A 22,463-nucleotide genomic window follows, 5' to 3' on the forward strand; every position below is an offset into this window, starting at 1 on the left:
CCAACCTGGCTGGAAAACTGCATCCAGCAGGCTCATCCACCTGCCATCAGAAAGTTAACGTTAGACTCAGTTTCGGAACTTGGAATGGACAAACCACATGGAGAATGAGCAAAACTATCGACCGGAACGGAGAACTCCCCTTGTTTCCCGTGAACTCAGGCACTTCAACACTGACATCGCTGCCCTGCAAGAGACCCCAAGAGCAGGCGAAGAGCAGCTGATGGAAGATGGAAATGGTTACCCCTCCTTCTGGAGAGGAAATCCCGAGGATCAACATGGAATTGGTTTCGCCATCAGGAACAAACTCACCAACCGACTCTTGGAGTTTCCTGTTGCCACCAATGAGCGCCACATTGGAATTGCAGTTCCAATGGGGCTCTCCTGCTCGTCAAATGCGTGGAATATCAGTTTGTTATCACTAACACACTAATCCACCAAGATGTTCTAGACTTCCTGGTGACATCCACGATCAAAGCACTGGCACATGATCAATTTCATCATCGTCCAATCCCGAGATCAAAAGGATACCCTCATCACCAAAGCAATGACCAGTGCAGGTGACGGCTGGACAGACCACTGGCTCATCCGCTCCTCCATGTCCATCAAACTTCACCAGAAGCAGAGAAAGATGAAGAAACAGTTCAGATACGAGACCAATGTTGAACTGTTTCAAGAGTCAAGCATGCTCAGCAAGCATGCGAGTGAACCTCCAACAATTTATTCTCCAAAATTTCCATTATCTATTCTAATGGAGTAGAGGAAAACTAGAAAGAGCTTTCATCTCAAGCTATGAAGTAACCATCGGCTAAAGGCAAGGAAACACCAAGACTGGTTCAACGAGAACAACCACAGCATCCAAGGCCTATTGACAAAAAGAGGAAAGCTCTCTGCAACTAGAAAAATGGCTTGGTCAGCAAGGCAAAGAGGAGTTCATCAATTAGCCAAGGTGGAGGTACAAAGAAGAACTAGGGAAATCAAGAACGAATGGCGGACTGAGAAAGCTAAGTAGCTGCAACTGTTTGCTGACAAGTATGACACCCGGGGCTTCTTCAGTACCACTAAGGCAATATACGGACCTAATACCCTAGGCCTCAAACCAGTGCAGAGTAAGGACGGAACCCTCTTGAGAAACAGAGTATACATCGGCCTTTGATGGAGAGAATGTTACTCACTTTGGTTGGCTCTTAATTTGTTGCCCATTGTGTCTTTACTTAATTTGCTCTGTTTCTATAACCTTTGCTCTAGAGTCGCCAGGTATCTTTATGATACCGCCATGAGGTACAAGTTCAAGTGCTGATCAATAACGCGACACACCAATTAGTAAGATTCAAATCAAAACACATTTGTTATACACAGTGCTCACTACTCATGCATAACACTCTACTTACTAGACTATCTCTATCACTAAAAGGCCTATACTTAGCTTCGGAACTGGCCCACCAGGTCAGGGGAACAAATGGCCTTTCGTTCGAATCTGGCAGGATTCAAAAGCTGATGTGGACTGGTAGCTAGGAGCCCCTATTTCGTAGCGAGCGTTGACTGGAGACTTACTTGGTTGATGCGGCAGCTAGGCAGGTCGCTGTCAAGGGTTGTTTCGAGCTGCTGAGTGACCCTGCCAAGAAGGACAAATTGAACTTGGGGACTCCACTTTCTAGTCCCCAGGGGCTTCGCGCCCTTTTGGGCGCACCCCGTATCTGGTTCCAAGTGATTGGACTACGTTCCGATCACTTGGATCAATTTCTCTAATACTGGAGCTGTTTCCTGATCGCTGGGCGGTCCCTAAGTGTCCGTTGGCTTTCCTTTGTCTTGGCTCCTGCTGGCACGGAGGAGTCTGGCTTGGCCTTATTCACCTTAAATGTTTCAATTGTTCCCGGGGATCGCTCATTAATATGCGGATGGCTGTGAGTTTCAGTGCTGTCTGGGCTTTTGCAAGTTCTCATACACAGGAAACTTTGCACCTGCTAGTTTTTCCTGGCTTGACTGAATTACCCTGCATTCTTTGCGGATCTCCATTTTAAGTCGGGAAGTGGCCAACCCAGTTGGCTACAGACAACACTTCAAGTAACTCCTGAGCAATGATACAACCATCGATGAGGACGTGTTTGAGGAAATCCCCCAACTTCCCATCAAAGATGGACTCCCACCAAGCGTGGACCAAGTTGAAGCAGCCAATAAATGCATAAGAATGGAAAAGCCGCAGGGGTGGATGACATCCCAGTGGAGATTTACAAACCTGTCATCTCCATCAGCTTTTGCTGAAAATCTGGGACAGAGAAAAATTCCTCCCAACCTCAGGGATGCTGTCATCGCCATCATCTTCAAGAAAGGAGACAAAAGTGAACTGTGGGAACTACTGAAGAATCTCCCCACTCTCCCTCACCGGGAAGATAATCGCCCGAATTCTCACGAACCGCCTTCTCCCAATCTCTGAAGAAACCTTTCCAGAAAGCTAGTGTGGCTTCTGACCAAACTGTGGCACAGTGGACATGATTTTCACTGCTCGGCAACTTCAAGAGAAATGCCTGGAGCAACATCAACCACTCTACCTGGTCTTCATCCCTCTGACCAAGGCTTTTGACTCAGTCAATCGTGATGTCAAAAGTTGACTGTCCAGAGAAATTCATCAACATCCTCTGTTTCCTCCACGACAAGATATCGGCAATGGTCCTCACTGATGAAATAAGACAGAAACCTTTGAGGTCAAGGCTGGAGTAAAATAGGGATGTGACATCGCCCCCACCTTTTTCTCCATCTTTATCTCCACCATCCATCATGTCATGATATTCAAACACACACATCATGATAGACACACCAACAGACAAATCAGAACACACAACACCACAACCAATGACAGAAAGATATAAAAGCACAGACACGACCCCCGGTGGTCAGTATTAGCTGCAGAGGAGAACCAGGACACATCTGTTGCCAAACACACTCAGGGAGACAGCACGTGCAGAGTATCCAGAACGAACTGTATTATAAGAGTTATAATAAAATAGAGTTGTACCACATACAACTGTGTTGGCTCATCTGTGCACCAGAGCACCCAACACCACATGGTACAGGAGTGGATCGATACCTGCCGGCATACCTCCGTGTACACAGACAACCAGCAGTGCCCAGGCATGATGTACGAGCTCCCGGTTCCGCAGCCGCTCCAGTGCCACGGCGACCTCCGCGAAAACTGGCGGCGATTCCGGCAAATGTTCGAATTGTTCCTGGTGGCAGCTGAACTCCAAGACCTGGATGATAAGGAAAAAATTGAATTTCTCCTCACCATCGCCGGTGCAAGGGCAAGAGAAATATTCAGAAGGTTCAGGTTCTTCAGGAGGCAGCAAAGGTACGATTACCAGGCAGTCCTGGGCAAATTCTCCAAGTACTGTGAAGAAAACGCAATCCAATCGGCAAATAAAGGTAAGAAAAGCTGCAGTACTCATCTCGTGGCTGGGATCCCGGAGCCCGAATTCCCAGAGGCCGAAATCCCGGGCCTGAGAGAAGGCTGGGTCGAGGTCGGCGGCCATCTTGCTAAAGGTATAACGCTAGCACAGTTGCACGAGAAGTGCGCAGAACCGGAAGTTTCGTTTGCGCATGCGCGAGATGCTGCGCATGCGCAGTCAAGAAAACGGCCATCGGTAAAGGAACAGCGATCTGAGCATGCGCAGTCGCTTCCTACGTGCTACATACCGAGCGTCAGGATGTCAGAGGCCCCAGACTGCACCAATTTAAAAGGGAAATGTCCCAAATCCAATTTAAAAGGGAAACGTCCCAAATCAAAAAAACAAAAATCTGTTAAAGCTGTAAAACAACCTTCCCTCACCTGGAATGACAGCACAGTGCCGCAAATTGACCCAGGAGATGAATTTGACCTCCGAAGAACCCTCCGACAAGCAGTTACCTACGCACAAGCCGATGATTCCGACCTTGAATACTTGGATGACGATCTTTACAGTGTTTCCGGACCTCGCGAGCCCAATGATAGCTCCGTGGTCCTATATGACTATGACTCGGACGAACCTTTTGTGTTGCACATTGGCGGCCCCCACATTGAATCCGACGCAGATGCGGATTCATTTTTCGGATTTGAGGATCTTCAATCCAGCAGATATGACGTTCCAACTTATCAGTACCGGATGATGCTGCAGCCTGACATTAACAGACAGGGAGCGGTGCAAGCACACGGGGAGTGCCCTGCTGCCACACAGAGCGTGGTCCACGTCCCGCTCAACGTTCCTGACTCTATGAAAGAAGACATGCAAGACTCCAGAGTGCAGTCCTCGCATGAACCAGAAGTGACTCCAGTGTCACAAGCTTCCACAGCAAGCTCGTGGACAGACTCCACAATTGCAGAAATGCAAGACTCCAGAGCGCAGTCCTTGCACGGACAAGAAGTGACTCCAGTGTCACAAGCCTCCACAGAGAGCTCGTGGACAGCCTCCACGATAGAGGCAACGCAAGACTCCAGAGCGCAGTCCTTGCACGAACAAGAAGTGACTCCAGTGTCACAAGCCTCCACAGAGAGCTCGTGGACAGCCTCCACGATAGAAGCAATGCAAGACTCCAGAGCGCAGTCCTTGCACGAACAAGAAGTGACTCCAGTGTCACAAGCCTCCACAGAGAGCTCGTGGACAGCCTCCACGATAGAAGCAACGCAAGACTCCAGAGCGCAGTCCTTGCACGAACAAGAAGTGACTCCAGTGTCACAAGCCTCCACAGAGAGCTCGTGGACGGACTCCACGATGGAAGGAACGCAAGACTCCAGAGCGCAGTCCTTGCAGGAACAAGACCATGAGGGTCTAGCAACCTCTCCTGACCAACCAGCGGCAGACGATGCAAGTCTGCCATGCTCACGTGAACAGCAAGAAGGCTATAACAGCCTACCATGCTCCACTACACAGCAGCATGAACATGACGGTCTCTCATGCTACAATGAAGGGCACAGCGCTGAAGACTGTTCAAGCCCAACTGAAGGCAAGCCAAAGGAATCGCCTCGTCCAAGCCCGAAGAAAAAAGGTTTATGCGCTGACCTTCAGGATCATTATAGCCGAACAGAGATTAATAATGCTGCACGGCCACAGAAGGATGCTGAAGATTTGCTAACGAAATTAATTGAATGTTTAACTTGCAAGGAGCAGACTGAGAATTGCCAGTGTTTTAGTACGGATCGAAAAAATGGACAAGACATTGATCCTCAGGTAATGGAAATAACACAACCTGAATCATATCTACAGCAGGGACAAATGTCTCCCTTCAACACAACACCGCAAAATCCCAACTTCGGAGACCAGCAGTTAGTCAGTAATGACTCTTCAAACCTTGAGGGGAACATTAATTGCATTGAACCTATACACGCTCCACTGATTATTGAGCAGAACATTGGAGCAAGAATCCTGAGGACACCGACATCGAGTAGCCAGATAACGAATTTAAAACCCACAGCAGTGTCAAGTGAACCAAGTGTGCTTTCCACTAATGGTGAAGATGCAGATAAGGTCGACCCGATTATCCATTGTACCACACTAACCCCAGTGATTAAGCAGTTATGTATGGGGAGTATAATGTGGGCAATTGAGAACAGTAAAAGAGAGACTGTGACCATGCCAGTCCCAGCAAAATCAGACCCAGAGACCATGAAGGCATGTACATTAGACAAAGATACACATGAGGCACCTGAGAAGAAAAGTGAAACGGAATGTTCTTTGGAAAATAGTACAATGTCGATAGAAACATTGGATCCTATATTCGAGACCATACCTATGGGAGAATTTGGGGGTAATAAACAAGGTTCTGCAATGTCTGGGGGAAGATTTAAAATTCCAAAGAAGAAAAGCCCAAATGAAGGACAACGGCAAGACAATGACAGTCCACCGACATGGTGTGCACCACCAGATGAAAACTCTGACAATTTACCCAACCCTAGTGAACAGCAAGCTGCTAATGAGGATCTATCCACGGGATGTGAGACGAGTGACGACAGCATCCCACTTCCCATGCAAAAGGTGCAAGGTGACAGACCTCGCCTAGTGCGTACCGAGGCACTCGACGATCACGGTGGGACCACTGACGACTGCGGTGGCAGCGCACCGCTTCCACCCTCGATGGCTCGACCCTCTCCACTGGTTGGTGCATTCCTGCATGTTCCGACTCCAGAAGTGCAGCTTCGGGGAATCTCGGCTGCCTCCAGTGAACCTGTTGGGACTCCGGACGGGGGGCATCGACGGAAGGCAGACCGGACTCCAGATGGGGAGCAGCCAAGCGCCGACTCTGATTCGCGCACGCCAGACCTTGCTCCGGACGGGCGGTGTCGCGGCCTCGGTGATGGCACGCTCAGGGTGACGGCGGATGCCACGGCGACAGGGAATGGATCGCGTGGCAGTCCCACTGGGTCGGCAGTGGCAACCAGCACCGGCGGTCCAAGATGGACACACCAATTCGCGCCATCGCCAGACGTTGATGCGAGCAACAATTCTCTCTCCAAGGCGACATGCTTCGACGTTTCTCTGCGGAGTCGCCCTTCCGGCACAGCAGGTGGCCGGAACCAGCGTACACGGTCTCGGCCAACTTCCACATCTGGCACAGTCATCGCCTTGCATGATATTAGTGATGGTGCTACTTCGATGGCAACGACCCATCGGCTACAAGATGCCGTCCACCACAAACATAAAAAGAAAAAGACTCCACCTTGTTCCTGGCATGCAGGGCGGATGGATTGGTGCGTAGGCGCAATCAGCGAGCTTTGCGCCGCCTTCCACGCTCGCAACTGAACCGTACGCACACGCCGGATCCTCCACTGGTTCCCAAGGATGACTTCGTGGAGATGCCACGGATCATGCCCCTTCCATCGCCACCAGAACCAAATCTCCACAGCTGAACCGGCTTGAGGACCAGCCCATTCTTGAGGCGGTCACCCATTAGACTGGACTTATAACGCTGTTCATACGTTCAAAAAGTCAAACACTTCTGTATTATAACCTGTTGTTGTTTATTGTTCCAGATATCGTCTGACCAGACCAATGTTCAAGTTTATTTTTTTTCTCTCGCATCCAAGTTTTGTTATGGTACAACCTTGTTAGTGTGACGCACCCGACATCGCCCCATGTAAATAGTTACGTCATAAACACACGCTGTACACAACACAAACGCACACTCTTAGATGCACTCACGACACAATTATATTTATAACCACGTAGGCACATATCTTTGTAAAAAGGGGGATGTCATGATATTCAAACACACACATCATGATAGACACACCAACAGACAAATCAGAACACACAACACCACAACCAATGACAGAAAGATATAAAAGCACAGACACGACCCCCGGTGGTCAGTATTAGCTGCAGAGGAGAACCAGGACACATCTGTTGCCAAACACACTTAGGGAGACAGCACGTGCAGAGTATCCAGAACGAACTGTATTATAAGAGTTATAATAAAATAGAGTTGTACCACATACAACTGTGTTGGCTCATCTGTGCACCAGAGCACCCAACACCACACATCACTTTGTCAGAAGCAAGCTTCCCAGTGGACTTCTGGTGGTGGCCATGGAGTGAGTGGTTGCACATTTGGTGGCTCCCACTTGAGGTGGAATTTCTTGGACCTTTCCCACCCAATTTAGGGGATGTTTTCTTGTGAGGTGCATGAGCACTGACGAATTGAAGTACTCCATCAGTGGGGCCGGTTTATGGCTTACTAGACGAGGAGTGTAACAAGTTAGAGGCAGAAGCTTGAACAAATGTTAATTTGAGGTGTGACACAGGAAAAGATGGCGCAGGCTGCTGTGGCGCCATCGCCCACCCAGTGGTCTACCGAACAGCATGTGGAATTTTTGAATGCGAAGTTCCAGCAGCAGAGTCAGGCGCCCTCAGAAGACCTGGTAAAGGTGGTGGAGCCGCATAGGTTGAGATAGTGAAGCAGAGGCTGGAGGTTCAGGGTCTGACAGTCCAGAAGTGGAGAAGTTGGTGGGGGAGCATGAGGACCGGCAGGCCTCGCTGGATGTGGAGATGGTGCTCGTGGCATAGAGCCATATGAGACTGAGGAAGAAGGTGGAGGACTTTGAGAACCGTTCCAGGAGACAGAATCTCAAAATCGCAGGGTTGCCTGAGGGGATCGCGGTAACGAAGGCCGCAAGGTACGGTGGGGGAGGGGGTCTTTGACCGTCCTCCCGAGGTGGATCGAGGGCACAGGACGCTGAGGAGGAGGCCGAAGGCGGAGAAGCTGCCGTGGGTGATGGTGGTGCGGCTGCATCAGTTTCTTGATGAGGAGAAGATATTGAAGTGGGCGAAGCAATAGGTGTGGGCGCAGTTCGGGGGGCCCTGCAAAACATGTCCATATGCTTTGGGCATATCCGAGGCTGTGGGATTTCTGGCAGGGATTTGCTGACGTCATTTCAGAGGTCTTACAAGTGAGGGTGGTGCTAAGTCCAGCGGTGGCGATCTTTGGTGTGTCAGAAGAGCCGGGAGCCCACGGGGTGAGAAAAGCCATCATCCAGGCCTTTACCTCTGTGATGACCCGGAGACAGATATTACTAGGATGGAAGGACTCGGAACCCCCGAAGTCGGGGGTATGGATTAGCGACATGGCGGGGTTTCTCAGACTCGGGAAAATTAAATTTGCCTTGAGGGGTTCGTTGCAGGGGTTCGCTCGGAGGTGGCAGCCGTTCAGCGACTTCTTTGAGAAAAATTAAGCTGTCAGCGGGGGAGGCATGAGCGAGACGAGTAAGGGCAGGAGCACCTCACAAGCACGTCTTTTGCGACTTGTGTGAGGAAACCAGTGCTCCCGGAGGAAACCCACGCAGACACAAGGAGAATGTGCAGACTCCGCACAGACAGTGATCCAAGCCGGGAATTGAACCCAGGTCCCTGGAGCTGTGAAGCAACAGTGCTAACCACTGTGCTACCGTGCCACCCAGAATACCAGGGTGGCAGCGAGATGAGGGAGGGCTGTCATTGGGGTGTATCCAGGGAGGGTGGTATTGTTACCTGTTGCCAAGGTTGGCTTTTGTATTTTTGTGATTTTGTATATATTTAAAACACCTTCAATAAAATGTTTTTTAAAAAGAGCAAGCGTCCCAGTGAGGTGGACATCGTCTACAGGATGGACGGAGAACTTTTCAACCTCAACCGGTTGAAATCCAAGAAGAAAACGACACTGACATCACTTGTAGAACTTCAGTATGCGGGTGGCATTGCCATGTCCACTCTCTCAGAAGAGAATCTCCAAGCCATGCTTGACACCTTTGCGGAAACATGCCAAAGAATCGGCCTCAGCCTTAACCTCAAGAAGACTCAAGTCCTTTACCAACCCGCCTCAGGACACGATCCGGTCTCTCCTTCCACAAAGGTCAATGGAGAAACCCTCCCAAATGTGGAACAATTCCCATCCCTGGGAAGCCACCTCTCCTCTAAGGCTGATATCGATGTGGAGATCCAACATCGTATCCAATCTGTGAGCGCCTCCTCTGGATGCCTAAGGATGTCTTTGACGATTGCGACATCCATGTTGACACAAAGATCCTCGTGTATAAGGTGGTTGTCCTTCCAACTCTTCTATCCGACTCAGAAACTTGGACTACTTACAGGCGCCACCTCAAGGCCCTAGCGAGGTACGATCAATGCTGTCTGAGACAGATTCTTTGCATCAACTGGGAGGACAGGCGTCCTAATATCAGTGTCCACAAAGAAGCTATGAGCACCAGCATCGAGATCATGCCAATCTGAAATCAACTCCGCTGCGCAGGCCACGTGGTGAGCGTATCAGAGCCCCAACTGCCAAAGCAAATCTTCTTTGCCCAGCTCAAGGAAGGCTACCGGACAAGAAGAGGACAAAGGGAACACTTCAAAGACACCCTGAAGGCTTTTCTCATGAAATGCAATATATGCTTGGGAGATCCTTACTTGAAGGAAACTCCTGATTAAAGAGTCACAATTCTTCTCGGACGCCTGACGGCAAGAGGCGGCCTGGAAAAGGAGCCTGGGAAAGGAATATCAGCAATCTAGAGTCCAAGGACAGATTCCATCTCCTGGAAACATTTTGTGGCCTACTTTGTGGTCGAAGATACAACTTAAGCATCAGGCTCATCAGCTGTGCAAGAACCCACAGAACCCATGGCCCGCAACACAGACGTTTCTTAGGTAGACAATCATACTCGTGAGTGGCCTGTACCTTGATAGCCTTCTCTACTTATCCCAAAGCTGATCTGTACCTGGTAAGGCTGCAATGCCAGTTCTGTCACTTCTCAGCTTGATCCAGGCCTCTCACACGGCCAAAACATTCTGGGAAAGGCAGAACTTTCTCCATGACTTCTCCTCACTGTAGCCTTTCTTGAAGTTCTGCTGAAGATTTTCCTGTACTGACTTGTCCGGCAGTCATTTCTCTTACTGCCTCTTCCAGCCGCCGGACCCTTCACTTTTTGCTTCTTTCATTGTGTTTTCCGCCGCTATCATCTGTTATCATTTGAGGCCTTAGTTGGGGTTGTTTGTGGTTTGGAATTATTGATACTGCTGGAGGCAAGGCTGTTGGTAAACTCTACCTTTTATTGAACATAATGCTAACGACATAGAATAAAGATTTAGCACAAGGTTCTATATAGAACTATCTCTCTCCATACCATGTCATGTGACATCGGGAAAGGCGTTGGGCGGAGAATTCGTCTCTACGGCGAAATCTCTGGCAGGCACCAGGTTCACGCCAAATTGTAATTCTCGCGTGCCTCAACAACAGCGTCAATGTGTTCCACTCCGCAAGTACAGTAAACATCATTTGCATATCATTAGCGGGCCTGACCCAGCACAGTGGAGAGGGGCTGTGAGGGTGGTGGAGTGGGGAACTGGATAGTGGTGGGGTTGTGTTGGGTGTGGGGGTGGTGTGGGTGTGGTGGTGATGGTGGGTGGGGTGACACATGTGCCGTGGGAAACCGCAACTCAGCGGGGTCTCACTTCCTCGCCCGATGCCGACCTCCACCCCGGCCACTGCCCTTTCTTCGGGCTCTCCGTAGAGTCCAGTGCTCTGTGCCCTGCTGTGATGAGGGGCCATAGGTCCGGCGGTCCCCCTACAATATTCTCCCTCTCTTGGCCTTGTGTGTGTGGCGTTCTCCTGGGGAGAGTGGGGGGGTGGGAGGGGTCGAAACAGAAAACGAACAGTGTTAGACAGTCTGACGCATGCAGCCCAGCGGGGTGGGTAGCTGGTGGTTTCAGTGGCCAAGGCACGCGACCATGGCGGCTGACATGGGAGCCGGCATGTGGTGCAGGGTGGGTGTTTGGCCGTCCTCCTGGTTGGGCATGGGTGGGGTGGGGGATGGGGGGGTTTACGGGTGTGTGGGATGGGGATTGGTGCATGGGGCACAGTGCTGCCCACTCACCCTAGCCGCCCGAGGATCATACATCATAGAATTAACGGTGCAGAAGGAGGCCATTCGGCCCATCAAGTCTGCACCAGCCCTTGGAAACAGCACCCTATTTAAGCCCACGCCTCCACCCTATCCCTGTAACCCAGTGATCCCACCTAACCTTTTGGACACTAAGGGCAATTTATCATGGCCAATCCACCTAACCTGTCACATCTTTGGACTGTGGGAGAAAACCGTAGTACCCGGGGGAAACCCACGCAGACACAGTGCAAACTCCACACAGTCACTTGAGGCCGGAATTGAACCCGGGTTCCTGGAGCTGTGAAGCAGCAGTGCTAACCACTGTGCCACCGTGCCGCCCATCATGTCATTCCCAGATGTCGTGCAGTCGTCATGCTGCCATCTAGTTGGTTGGGATGAGTGTGCGTGGAGGGTTAAGTGTGTATATGCGGCCGCAGCTTATTAGCCTCTTGAGTGCCTCTTCCGAACCTGGCTACTCAGACACCATTTTTCATTGGTATTGGTTGTGTCTCACGTGGCGCCGGTTCTAGAACCTTGTCGGTTGTTGAATCGGCCCAGGTGCTGCATCAGATTTGCTGACGTAGAAATCCACTAATCCTGTCCTGGCATCAAGACTTACAGCGGGATTCTCCCGAATCCCCGCGATGGCCCGGCGCTGGCGTAAAAAGCGGCGCGAACCGCTCGGGCGTCGGGCCGACCGGAAGTTGTGGAATCCTCCGCACTTCCGAGGGCTAGGCCGGCGGCGGAGGGGTTGGCGCTGCACCAACCGGCGGCGAAGGGCTGGCGTGGTTCCGCGCATGCGCAGACCGGCCGGCGTATTCTAGCGCATGCGCCGGGGGGTGTCTTCTCCACGTCGGCCATGGCGGAGCCCTACAGAGGCCGGCGCGGAAGGAAGGAATGCCCTCACGGCACAGGCCCGTCCGCAGATCGGTGGCCCCGATCGCGGGCCAGGCCACCGTTGGGGCCCCCCCTGGAGCCGGAACCCCCCCCCCCCGCCCCCCCTGATGACTGCACCAGCCGGCCTACCTGCCAGGTCCCGCCGTGTGGGACCATGTCCAATCCACGCCGGCGGGACTGGCCAGAAACCTTCGGCCGCACGGCCCATCGAGGCCCGAATAATTGCAGGGGGGGCCGCTGCCAATGGCCCCCGACTGCCGCGATGTGATCCCCGCCTCCGCCCTTAAACCGGCGCCGGAGAATACGGCAGCCGGCGTCGGAGCGGGACGGAATTCACGCCACCCGCTGAGGATTCTCAGTCCCGACGGGGGGGAGGGAGAATCCTGCATTTCGACTCAGGAATGGAGAATCTGGCTCTGTATGTTTACAATTCAACTTTAACTCTTTATATTACAATAGCATGGTGAATATTGATCTCAATGGTACATTTGTACCCACAGCTCTTGCTAACTGCTCCTGTTGCACCCTCTGCTGATAGCCCATTGTATTTACAATAGAAAGCTGTAGCTCTGAGCTAAACCACTCCAAAGTAAAACGTTTGCTCAAGATACCAAGCAGCCTTGTGGAATTCACAGATATCCAGCAGGATGTTTGGAAATGCTGAGTTTTTTTTTCAATGGTGATGCAAGACTGAAAAACCTGCGCCTCACTTTGCCACTTTAATGTTTGTAGTGGTTTGGAGGATTGTGGACGTATGAGTATTCGGGGGTATGTTTTACACGGAGGAGGGTTCTGGTTAACATTTGGTGTTAAGTGCATAAAATGTTCTGCAAGAAAAATGTTTTTATACACCCACTGAACAATTAATTGCAAAATTGCTTCAGCTCGCAAAATGATTGAAATGACCCTTGTGAATTTCAGGTCATTTCAAAGGATTAGTGGATTTCTACGCCAGCAAAACTGATGCAGCACCTGGACCGATTCAACGCCCGACAAGGTTCTAGAACCGGTGCCACGTGAAACAAAACCGATACCAATGAAAAACGGTGTCTGAGTTTTAGTCTTTGACACCTTTTGCAGCCAGTCCCTGTCTGATCTGATTAAAATTCACTTTAAACAATCTGGTGTAAGTCAACCTGATTCCATCAAACCCAAACCAAAGATGGCATAGTTTGGAGGTTCCGGCGTGATTATGGGGCAAGGGCGGTGTAGGGGGTGGCAGTGGTGGAGGTTGTGGGTATGTGCGGCCAAGGGTTCACAATACATCTGGGAGAGGCTCTGAAATTGGGGAAGGGTTGGAGACTGAGGGAGTTAGCGCAATATTGGAGGTTGTAGGGGATGGGAGATCAGGGCAGAGGTGGGGGATTGGGAGGAGAGTCGTACATTGCACTGCCGAGGGGGGCGGTGGGTGGAGGTGTCGGGTGTAGTCAGTGATGGGCCTTCAATGAGTGGGGGACAGTCAATGAGCAGGGACACAGTGATGGGGATGTCGGCTTTTTGTTATTCATTGTCCAAAGATGTGCAGGTTAGATGGATTGGCCATGCTCCCCTGCCCCATGCCCGTAACCCCACCTACCCAGCACATCTTTGGACTGTAGGAGGAAACCGGTGCATCCGGAGGAAACCCTCGCAGTCACGGGGAGAAAGAGCAAACTCCACACAGACAGTCACCCGAGGTCGGAATCGAACCCGTGTCTCTGGCGCTATGAGTCAGCAGTGCTAACTATTGTGCCACCATCCCGCCAGTGAAGAAACAATGAGCCAAAAGGCCTACTTCTCTGCCGCAACAACTCTGATTCTGCGTAAATTTGAAGGGCGGGATTTACCCAGCTACCCATCGTGTGTTTTTTGGCGGCAGAGACGACCCCCCCAGCGGTCCTGCCGCTGACGCTGGGACCGGAATATCCCGCTGGTGTGAACAGCCAGTAAATTCCGCCCAAAGTGTTATGTGAACCATCATTGCTGCCAGCGTTGGTTAGTCTAGTACAAAAAGTGGGGAAATTAACCTCTCTCAACCCTTACTCTCAACTACCCCTTCCTCAGGAAGAAAGCGGCTATGAACACTGAATACGTTTTGCTGTATTTACTTGACTTTTAATGAACCCCATGAATTGCCATTCTCTGCTTATGTTGCTATATCAAAGGCGAGTCTGAGGATGCCCAGGATACACATGGTCACGCCGATAATTTGAAATGTTGGTTAAAATAAACATAGCTTGACATATCCTGATCACTCATCTGCCTCTCTGGAGAGAGACGCGCACAGGCAGCAAAAAATATCCGATTGAAATTCACACATCAGAATCCAGACATGGTCCACAGCTTTACCATGCACCCCTGCAGCTAAACTCACACACTCCTCCGGGTTAAAACTCCCCCTTTGACAGTCTGTTTCAGTCAGGGTCAATGGAATATTGCTGCCAGTTGCAGTTACTTCCAGTGAGCAGCAGGTGGGAGTGCAGGCCTGTGGCTGGAGCTCACCCCTGGGCAGCATGTGGGTCAGTCGCTGCTCTTCACCCCATGTCTCTTCTAAGTGAAGCAGTTTGTTTTATGCCCATTGGTTCTGCTTTGATTGTAATCTTCTGTCAGGATGATTGATACGCTTTACTGAGCAAGGACTGTCAACACCCAATCATTTCACTCTTGAAGATCCTATTTATCACAGGAATAACTCAGAACTCTGAAGCTGGCATTCAGCACTCATTTAGTTAGGAGTGAACACCGAGACATGCCTGGAGGTTGTGACGAGACCACTTACCAGTCTGTTTGTTACACTTTCTTTTCATGAAGGTACCTACCTGTGCCCAGTTCCAGACTAACCACAGTCAGCAGCATCCTTGGAGTGAAATCCTGGAGGGTGAGTGTAAAGATGCACTTTCACAAACTTCATTCATGAACACAAAATACATTTAATAATAAGAATTGTACAGCAGCCTCATGGCTGTAGCCAGCTCCCAAAATGTCACATTGCCTCGGAGGCTACTCTCACCATGGGGTGATTCCCCACTCTGAGTCCCGATTGGTAGCACAGGCCATGTGACCCTTACTCTGCTGTGTTGCCCTCGAAGGGACAATCACCACAGTAAGGCTCAGTGGCCTATTGCACCACGAGGGGCTTCACGCCCAAATGCCATCCTCATTCAGTGTCCGCACGGGGGCCCTTCGCAGCCAGACTTGATGGGCTTGTGAGCCAGCGAATCTAGACTGAACCCCCTGCTCTCTAATTCTCTTCGCAGGATCCCACTGTGCTTGGGTTCTCTGCTAAGAGAAGAGTTTGGGAATCAAAGTTGGGACCACCCTGGGCTGTGTAGGTCAGAGTCACAGTCGACCTACACACTCACATTCTCCTGGATATGGAGCGTTCACATGAACAATGACTGAACCATCCAGTCTCCCCCCACACTGCAGTGATACCTTGGTGTACTAACGGCAGTAACTTACATTTGTTTGGCACCTTTATAGTTACAAATTCCAAGGCAAAATTAGCCATTTAGTCAAATGAGTAAATATTATCGCCAGAGACCAAAATGTGTTCAAAGAGATAGGTTAGAAGGAAGCAAAGTAAAGAGACAGAGAGGTGCAGGGAGTGAATTCCTGAGCTTGGGGTAGTGAAGGTGCAGTTACCAATGGTGGATGCATTAAATTATGGGTGGCCAAGAACCTAGACTTAGAGAAATGAAGATTTCTCAGAGGGTTAGATTATCATAGAGTTTACAGTGCAGAAGGAGGCCATTCGGCCCCTCGAGTCTGCACTGGCTCTTGGGAAGAGCACCCTACCCAAAGTCAACACCTCCACCCTATCCCCATAACCCAGTAACCCCACCCAACACTAAGGGCAATTTTGGACACTAAGGGCAATTTATCATGGCCAATCTACCTAACCCGCACATCTTTGGACTGTGGGAGGAAACTGGAGCACCCGGAGGAAACCCACGCACACACGGGGAGGATGTGCAGACTCCGCACAGACAGTGACCCAAGCTGGAATCGAACCTGGGACCCTGGAGCTGTGAAGCAATTGTGCTATCAACAATGCTACCGTGCTGCCCTTGTGGGATTGTGGGGCTGTAGGAGTTTTTGCAGAGATAGGGAAGGTCGAGGCCATGGAGAGACTGGAAAACCAAGGGTGAGAATTCCCAAATTGTGTCTGCGCACTCTCAAGCCCGCCTGAATGAAAAACCATGCGATCTCCCGAGAGAGGTGGGAAGCAGGACAATTTGTGGAAAACAACCTGAGAAATTCCAGTCCGGAGGTGACCGAAGATTGCCCCGGGGATCAGCCTGGCCCTGAATTCTCTGCAGTACCCGCCCTGTTGTAATCAGTGACCTCCACCCCAGCCAGAGGCAGGTCCACTTCTCACCTGAAGCAATTCAGTGAATCAACTTCCACTGTACAACTACAATGTCAATTTATGACCCATGGTCATCCCTAACCTATTGAATGGGAATTCTTATTATTGTCATCTGCCTCATGATACGATATACAGCGTTCAGGGTGTATGTTACTCCTGGATTGGACATTGTTGTGGCAGTGGAGGTTGGTTCATGAGTGACAATCCCTACTGCAGCTGGCACAGATGAATAGCTTTGGCCCAAGGTCAACTGATATTCTTTCCACCCGGCGGGCTCCCTTTCCCACCATCTAGTTGTTCCTTTTGTCGTCTGCTGTTTCCATGCCCTTCCTGACTGCTTATCTCCAGGCACTCTGGTCAGCAGCAAGGATTCCTATGACTCTGATCACAGGCACGGTAAGGGGGCACGGTAGCACAGTGGTAGCACAGTTGCTTCACAGCTCCAGGGTTCCAGGTTCGATTCCCCGCTGGGTCACTGTCTGTGCGGAGTCTGCACGTTCTCCCCGTGTGTGCGTGGGTTTCCTCCGGGTGCTCCGGTTTCCTCCCACAGTCCAAAAGTGTGCAGGTTAGGTGGACTGGCCATGCTAAATTGCCCTTAGTGTCCAAAAAAGGTTAGGTGGGATCATTGGGTTATGGGAGATAGGGTGGAGGTGTGGGCTTTGGTAGGGTGCTCTTTCCAAGAGCCGGTGCAGACTCGGTGGGCTGAATGGCCTCCTTCTGCACTGTAAATTTTATGCAAATAAGGCGCAGAAGTAGGCCATTGGCCCATTCTGTCAACAACGGCTCTCCAAACGAGCATCATGATTTAGTGCCAGCCCCCTGCCTTTTCCCCGTACCCCTGCGCATTGTTTCTATTCCTCTTGAATGCCCTGATTGAACCTGCCTCCACCACACTTCCAGGCAGTGCGTTCCAGAACCGAAACACTCGCTGTGTGAAAAAGATTTTCCTCACCTCAAATTTGCTTTTTTTACAAATCACTTTAAATCTGTGCCCTCCCCCCTCATTCCTGATCCTTTTACGAGCGGGAACAGTTTCTCCCCCGTCTACTCTGTCCAGTCCCCTCATTACTTTGAAAATGACTATCAAATCTCCCCTCAGCCACCTTCTCACCAAGGAGAACATTCCCAACCTCTCCAATCTGTCCTCATTACTGCAGTTTCTCATCCCTGGAACAATTCTTGGTCATCCTGTGATCTTGTTTGCAGACACCCTTGTTGTGTGGACGTGGACAACCTGTTGGTCTTGTGGCGATAGTAGGCTCACCAGGGAGCATTGAGTCATCATCAATTCGACTCAATGGCCCAGCCAGTAGAGTCGCTGCTGACTCAAGAGCAAATACGCTAGCGATCCTGGCATGCGGGTGTACCACCATATGTGACACTGTCCTACCTGGAGATGCCCGATATTTGTCTGAAGCAGCAGAGGTGGAGGCATTCAGCCCTTTTCCTTCTCTTGCATAAGTTGTCAGTACATCATTACTGTAAAGAGGGGTTCTGAGAATTTAAGCCTGGTGCAAGTGGAGCTTTGTGTTTTCAGTTCGTTGCTATTGGTCCCCACTTGACGTTTCAACTTTGACCTGACGGCTGCAGCCTCGGCACACCTGATGCTGATTCCGGCATCAAGGGACAGGTTACTGGTAATTGCTGATGCAAGATATGCAAATCTGTCGATGGAGCCGTCCAATGAGGTTGAATATTGAATAGTTAACTCAACCATCATCCTTTTCCCTTCAGCGCCTCATGAATCTTGATGAAATCATCAACAATTGACGATTTCCTGAAGTGTCGAGTCCCAGCTCTGTGGGCCTGTCTTGATGACTAATCTGGTCAATCTCCTCTCAATCATTTCCATTTCTAAAACCTCAACATCGACCTCCGTGTGAGGAGAGACAAAGTGGAGCACTCACCTGAGGAAGGAGCAGCGCTCCGGAAGCTAGTGATTCCAAACAAACCTGTTGGACTTTAACCTGGTGTTGTAAGACTTCTTACTGTGCCCACCCCAGTCCAACACCGGCATCTACACATTATGTTCATAGTGGAGGCAGAGGCCTTAAACTCTTTTAAAACATACCTGGATCTGCACCTTAAATGATGTAAACTGCAGGGATATGGACCGTGTGCAGGAAGATGGGATTAGAAAGGGCACCTGCGTATCTTTGGGTCAGCATGGACAAGATGGGCTGAATGGCCTCCTTCTGTGTGGTATCATTTCAATGGTTCTGTGATACCGCCAACTCTGATGTCCCGAGGATCTCGGATTTGAATTGCTTCACCATCAGCTGCTCTGGTGTACACTCTGGAGTTCCCTCCCTCAGCCTCTTTACCACCCCTCCTTAAAGATAATCCTTAAATCATTCCTCTTTCACCACATTTTTGTTTAATTGCTCAACTATCTCCCTATGAAACTTCTGTGAAGCATGTTGGGATATTTCACTCCACTGAGGTGCGAGATGAATGCAAGAAGCTGTTGTTTTTAAAAAAAATATATTTTATTGAAGTTTTTCAAACAAAAATTTTCCGTTTTTACAACTTAGTAAAGAAATATACATTAAACGTTATTTAAATAATATATTAAACTAACAACAGATGAAAAAAGAAATAAACAAGAAGCAAATATCAACAACTAACTAAGAAAAAGCAAAAACACGGAATGGTACTCCAGGGATACTAGGGACGCAAAGGCCAAAACATCGGCCTCTTTCGCCTCCTGCACTCCCGGTTCTTCTGCAACCCCAAATATAGCCAACCCCCAGCTTGGTTTGACCCGGACCCCCACCACCTTTGAGATCACTCTTGCCACACCCTCCCAGCACTCATGCAGTGCCGGACACGACCAGAACATGTGAGTGTGGTTCGCCGAGCTTCCCGAGCACCTCCGACACCTGTCCTCCACCCCAAAAAACCTGCTCAGTCTTGCTCCCGTCATATGCGCTCTGTGGAGCACCTTAAATTGAATCAGGCTAAGCCTGGCACACGAGGACGAGGAATTTACCCTACTTAGGGCATCTGCCCATAGCCCCTCCTCAATCTCTTCCCCCAGCTCCTCTTCCCATTTTTCCTTCAGCTCCTCTACCATCGCCTCCCCCTCGCCTCTCATCTCCCTGTATATTTCGGACACTTTACCTTCTCCAACCCGTGCCCCCGAAATCACTCTATCCTGGATCCCTTGCGTCGGGAGCTGCGGAAATTCCCTCACCTGTTGCCTCGTGAATGCCCTCACTTGCATGTGTCGGAAAGCATTCCCTGGTGGCAACTTATATTTTTCTTCCAATGCTCCCTAACTCGCAAATGTCCCGTCCACAAACAGGTCCTTCAGCTTCCTAATTCCTGCTCGCTGCCAACATTGATATCCCCCATCTATCCTCCCCGGGACGAACCTGTGGCTATTCCTTATCGGGGACCACACCGAGGCACCCGTCCCTCCCCTGTGTCGTCTCCACTGCCCCCAGATCTCCAAGGTTGCCACCACCACTGGGTTTGTGGTGTACCATTTCGGGGAGAACGGTAGCGGCGCCGTCGCCAGCGCTTTTAGGCTCGTTCCCTTACAGGACGCCATCTCCAGCCTTTTCCACGCCGCACCTTCTTCTTCCCTCATCCACTTACAGACCATCGACACATTGGCGGCCCAATAGTAGTCACTCAGACCCGGCAGTGCCAGTCCCCCTCTGTCCCGACTGCGCTGCAGGAACCCCCTCTTTACCCTCGGGGTCTTTCCAGCCCACACAAAGCTCATAATGCTCCTGTCTATTTTTTTGAAAAAGGCCTTTGTAATCAGGATGGGGAGGCACTGAAACACGAAAAGAAACCTCGGGAGGACCACCATTTTAACCGCCTGTACTCTGCCCGCCAATGACAGGGGCACCATATCCCACCTCTTAAAGTCCTCCTCCATCTGCTCTACCAGTCGCGTCAGGTTAAGTTTATGTAGGGTTCCCCAGTTCCTGGTCACCTGAATCCCCAGGTATCGAAAATTCCTTGCTACTCTCCTCAGCGGCAGAGCATCTATCCCCCTGCCCTGTTCCCCGCGGTGCATCACAAAAAGTTCGCTCTTTCCCATATTTAATTTGTATCCCGAGAACTCTCCAAACTCCCTGAGTATCTGCATTACCTCTGGCATCCCCTCTATCGGGTCCGCCACATATAGCAGTAAATCGTCTGCATATAGTGACACTCGATGTTCCTCTCCCCCTCTAAGCACCCCCCTCCACTTCTTAGAGTCCCTCAGCGCTATGGCCAATGGTTCAATTGCCAACGCGAACAGTAACGGGGACAGGGGGCACCCCTGTCTTGTACCCCTATATAATCGAAAGTATCCCGATCTTTGCCTGTTTGTAATGACGCTTGCCACCGGGGCCCCGTACAGGAGCCTAACCCATCTAATGAACCCCTCCCCGAACCCAAATCTCTTCAGCACCTCCCACAAATAGTCCCACTCCACCCTACAGAGAATGCCTTCTCTGTATCCATCGCCACCACTATCTCCGCCTCCCCCTCCGATGGGGGCATCATCATCACCCCCAGCAACCTTCGTATATTGGCATTCAACTGCCTCCCTTTAACAAACCCTGTCTGGTCGTCATGTACCACCCCTGGGACACAATCCTCTATCCTTGTCGACATCACTTTGGCCAGCAATTTGGCGTCTACGTTTAGGAGTGAGATAGGCCTGTATGACCCGCACTGCAGCGGGTCTTTGTCTCGTTTCAGGATTAGCGATATCGTCGCCTCCGACATTGTCGAGGGTAATGTCCCCCTTTCCTTAGCCTCATTAAAGGTTCTCGCCAAAAGCGGGGCCAGCAGGTCCATATACTTCCTATAAAATTCCACCAGGAACCCATCTGGTCCCGGGGCCTTCCCTGCTTGCATGTTCCCAATTCCTTTGATCACCTCATCCACCTCAATCTGCGCCCCCAGACCTGCCACCTCCTGCCCCTCCACCCTCGGTAACTCTAGCTGGTCCAAAAAGTGTATCATTCCCTCTTTCCCCTCAGGGGGTTGGGACTTATACAGCCTCTCATAAAATGTCTTGAACACCTCGTTCACTTTCCCTTCTCTCTGCTCCATCTTTCCCGTTTCGTCCCTAACTCCCCCGATCTCTCTCGCCGCCATCCTCTTCCGAAGTTGTTGGGCCAGCAGCCGGCTCGCCTTTTCCCCATATTCATATTGTATCCCCTGTGCCTTCCTACACTGTGTCTCAGCCTTTCCCGTGGTCAGCAGGTCAAACTCCGTCTGTAATCTTCGTCTTTCCCTGTATAGCCCTTCGTCTAGGGCCTCCGCATACTTCTTATCCACCCTCAGAATTTCCCCAACTAATCTCTCTCTTTCTTTACCCTCTTGTTTCCCCTTGTGGGCTCTGATGGAAATCAGCTCTCCTTTAACCACTGCCTTCAGCGCTTTCCATACTACCCCCACCTGGACCTCCCCGTCGTCATTGGCCTCCAGGTATCTTTCGATACATCCCCTCACCCTTCCGCATACCCCCTTGTCCGCCAGTAGTCCCATGTCTAATCGCCAGAGTGGGCGCTGCTCCCTTTCCTCTCCTAGTTCCAGATCCACCCAATGCGGGGCGTGATCTGAAACGGCTATGGCCGAGTACTCCGTTCCTGCCACTTTCGGGATCAGTGCCCTTCCCAAAACAAAAAAGTCTATCCGGGAGTATACCTTATGGACGTGGGAGAAAAAGGAAAACTCTATACCCATCGGTCTGGCAAATCTCCACGGATCTACTCCCCCCATCTGCTCCATGAATCCCTTAAGCACCTTGGCCGCTGCCGGCCTTCTCCCGGTCCTGGATCTGGACCGGTCCAGCCCTGGGTCAAGCACTGTGTTGAAGTCCCCCGC

The 22,463-nt window shown here is 50.8% G+C and overlaps 1 long non-coding RNA gene across 1 annotated transcript in view; it reads left to right on the forward strand.

Annotated features, from left to right (window-relative positions):
- Window positions 1–22,463, forward strand: part of LOC140430047 (uncharacterized) — a 129,885-nt gene that overhangs the window by 21,461 nt on the left and 85,961 nt on the right. The window contains exon 2 of the long non-coding RNA XR_011949301.1: window positions 15,062–15,128. This is a non-coding gene — a long non-coding RNA (uncharacterized lncRNA). The remainder of the gene's footprint in view (window positions 1–15,061; window positions 15,129–22,463) is intronic.

Source organism: Scyliorhinus torazame, chromosome 1 (genome assembly GCF_047496885.1).
Source record: "Scyliorhinus torazame isolate Kashiwa2021f chromosome 1, sScyTor2.1, whole genome shotgun sequence".
NCBI classification, from domain to species: Eukaryota; Metazoa; Chordata; class Chondrichthyes; order Carcharhiniformes; family Scyliorhinidae; genus Scyliorhinus; species Scyliorhinus torazame.